This window comes from Cetorhinus maximus, chromosome 2 (assembly GCF_964194155.1).
Source record: "Cetorhinus maximus chromosome 2, sCetMax3.hap1.1, whole genome shotgun sequence".
Lineage (NCBI taxonomy): Eukaryota > Metazoa > Chordata > Chondrichthyes > Lamniformes > Cetorhinidae > Cetorhinus > Cetorhinus maximus.
This window is the reverse complement of record NC_135880.1, coordinates 141,318,842-141,322,811: the sequence shown is the minus strand read 5'-3', so window position 1 is coordinate 141,322,811 and position 3,970 is coordinate 141,318,842.

The following is a 3,970-nucleotide window of genomic DNA, read 5'->3' as shown; positions in this document are numbered from 1 at the left end:
ATGACGTCATATGCGTCAGAGTCCAAACGACGATACCGCTGACGTCATCACAGATTAGGCATCGCCCATTTCGCAGCCTGGAGTGGCCCCACCTTCACCCCATGTCCTGTCCCCAACACACCCCTCCTCCACTCCCTTCCCTCAGCCAGATCTCCTCTCCCCAACCACCCCAGCCCGAATCCCCTCACCCCACCCCCACTCCTCTCCCATTGGTCCCCTCCCACTTCCTTACCTCCGACACCCCTACTCCATCCCCCCTGTCACTTCCCCCTCCCACAAACATCCCATCTCCATTCTTCCCCCACACCCGCCTTTGAACATCTCCCCTGCACCTCTCCCTCCCCTACACCCCACATCTGGCTCACCTCCAATCCACTCTGCTTTCCCCACCCCCACACCCACCCCCGCTGCCTCCCCTCCCAAACCCTGACAACCACCTCCCCCCCCCCCCTCTCCTCCCCTCCCTCCCCCTCCCCGTCATAGGGAGCGAGGGTCTTGATTTCGGCCTCTCCAGCCCTGATCTAGGACCTCTCCCTCCTATTGTGCATGAGCTTGTCCTACATAAAGACAAATGGAAAGAGTGTGAGCAGGATGCATACCAAGGCAGAGGATAAGGATGCCTGCCTTGGGTGGGTGGTGGATGGAGTAGTACACGGGATGGGGATGTGATCTACACAGGATATGAGCCCAGGTAGAGATGTGAAGTGGGGTATGAAAGGGTTAGTGGTGATGTCCCTTGAGCTGGCAGTATTGGAGATCCCTGTGGAGTGTCATCCTGCTAATGCCTGATGGGTAGTGTTTGAGCTGAGAGTGATGAGATGGTTGACTCACCCTGCTGGAACAGATGAGGTCATTCATCCTCTTTCTGCACTGGATTGCAGATCTTTGTGCAGCACTAGCACTGACCACCGTTGCCACCTCCTTGCAAGCCAGAGTGGTGAGATTGGTTGACCTCTTCCAGCCATTATTGGGTAGAGGACATCCCAGCAAGCCTCAATGGCATCCAGCAGGTGGCACAGCGAGGTATCACTAAATTTGGGAGCAGTAGTTTTCTTGCCTTTCAGAGCCATGTCTTCCCTCGAGCTGTCCTGGGCTGCAGAAATTGAGAAGGCTGTGTGTGGGTGCAGTTTAAACATGGCGCTTAGAGCAAAGAACTATTGAGTTCATGGCAGGACAGGCAGACCAGAGACCCCGCCCCCACCACCCGCGATCCAGCGTGTTTACTGTTGATGCATAATTAATGAGATGGGAAGCAGACAATATGGTGTGAAAATGCCGCTTTTCCCACCCGCCACTTAAAGTACAGATGCGAGAATCCCGCCCATATTGCACAAAAGCAAGGCAGTTATGCTAAAGTTTATAAATCACTTGGAGCATTGTTTTCAATTCTTTGCACCACATTTTAGGTAGGATGCTAATGCCCTATAAGGATTGCAATAGTGGTTTACTAGAATGGTACTAGGATTGTGGGACTTCAATTATGTGGATGGGCGACGTTATAAGGATGGAAGCAGGCAGTAGATAGGCAGTATATGAGTTTGAAAGTTCAGTTCAGGATAGCATGTTGAAATTGTGAACAGTTAAACATTGGGAACATTGAAACTATCCGTTTGGTTTCTGCCACATATTTCTTAACCTTGTCACCAATTCCATTTGGCTGAGACAATGGCCAAGAAGATGGATGATAGTTTCAGTGTTCCCAATGTTTAACTGGAGGAAATCACAGCACATCTAAGACTGGCTACCAGTCAAGCAGTCTTGACAATATGTAACAGTCGAGAATTGAGATGTGGTGAAGAGGTAGTGTTGTGTGTTCTCAGCATACAAATAGAGGCTGCCCCCATTTCTGCAAATGTTGTTACCAGACAGAAGCATATAATAAGAACATAAGAACTAGGAGCAGCAGTAAGCAATTCAGCCCCTCGAGCCTGCCCCACCATTCAATACGATCATGGCTGATATCATTTTGGCATCAACTCCAATTTCCCGCCCTTTCCTCAACTTTTCAACCCATTACTAATTAAAAATCTGTCTATCTCCTCCCTAAATTTATTCATATATATATATATAAATATAGGTGAGTTAAAGGAGAGAGTTAAGGATGGATTTGTAGAGGGAGGTCTGGCTTGGTGGGTAAAGGTGACCACCAGATTAGCTGAGTGGGTGGTTTCAATCTTAGTGTCCTCACTACCTTGAACTTGGGCTGGGCAGGGCTGGGCGGGGCGGGGGGAAGGCGGTGTTCATTTCACTCTTTGTATAAATAGGACAGTACAAGATGTTTGACAAGTACTATTAATTGATATGGTTTTACATTCAGCGCATAACTGAAGCATTTATGCAGCTGTTTATTGTTTCTTTTTATAATTCAATCAATCTTCCAGCCTATTTAATTCCTTATCATTTTTGTTGCTTATCTTTCTTTCCCTGTTCAGTCAAACTGACCTCTCTTACTCTTTAGATGGTGTTGGAGTAACATTCAATTAATTAATATTCTGCTGACTGGGTTTTCAGACCGAGCACCCCTGCAACCTCCTGCCAACACCTTGAGGAGAGCCCGTGCTGGGGAGGACAGACTCAATTATAGTAAATTACCCTTGCTACAAGTAGAGTGCCCAGTCTGCAATGAGTCACATGGTGCTAATACGGGAGAAAAGGAAGGACAAGTTGTTTTTTCTCTGATGGAAAATTAAGGTTTGAATTGTGGAGTGCCGCGAAGATCTGTGCTGGGGCCTTAGCTATTTACAATCTATATTAATGACTTAGATGAAGAGACAGAGAGTAATGTATCTAAGTTTGCTGATGATACCAAACTAGGTGGAAAGGTAAGCTATGGGGAGGACACAGAGAGGCTGCAAAGAGATATAGACAGGTTAAGTGAGTGGGCAACAAGATGACATGGGGTATAATATAGGGGAGTGTGATGTTATTCAGTTGGGTTGTAAGAATAAAAAAGCAACCATTTTTTAAAAGGAGAGAAACCAGTAAGTGTTGGATGTTTAAAGAGGCTTGGGTGTGCTCATACAAGGAATGCAGAAAGGTAGCATGCAGGTAAAGCAAGCAACTAGGAAGGCAAATGTGTTGTTGGCCGTTATTGCAAGTTTTGGTCTCCACATTTAAGAAAGGATATACTTGCATTGGAGGCGATACAACAAAGGTTCACTAAATTGTTACTGGGGGATAAGGGGGTTGTCCTATTATGAGAAGCTGAGTAATAAGGCTTATATTCTCTGGAGTTTAGGAGAATGACAGGCAATCTCACTGAAACCTACAAAATTCTAAAGGGGCTTGATAGGGTGGACACTGAGAGTCTGTTTCTGTTGGTCAGGGAGTCTAAAACACGGGAGCACAATCTCAGGATAAGGGGGCCGATCATTTAAGACTGAGATATGGAGAAATTTCTTAACTCAGATGTTTGTGAATCTTTGGAATTCTCTACCCCAGAAGGTTGTGGATGTTCCGTCGTTGAATGCATTTAAGGCCGGGATAGACAGATTATTCGTCTCTTCAGGGAATCGAGGGATATGGGGAGTTGGCGGGAAATGGAGTTGAAGCACAAGATCAGCCATGATCATATTGAACGGTGGTGGAGGCTCGACAGGACATGTGGTCTACTCCTGCTCCTATTTCTTGTGTTCTTATGTTTGATGTTTGCTTACCTAAGAAAGAACACTAATGAGACACTAAGATTGATCATTCACAGCCGACTTCTAACAAACTGATAATTCAGCTTCCCCATTTCGGGGAGGTGTCAGCTGTGGCTCAGTTCATAGCACCCTCGCCTTTGAATCAGAGGGTTGTGGGTTCATGTCCCACTCCTGGAAAACCAAGAACTGTGATTGTACTCGAAAGAAGTTGCAATCTGTGACTGTTGGTAACTCGAAAAGAGTTTCCCCATTTCGGGTCTGAGTCAGTGAGTGACAGCTCGCTGCGCGCGCAACATTCCAGTGGTCGCGCGGGGGCTACAGTAATT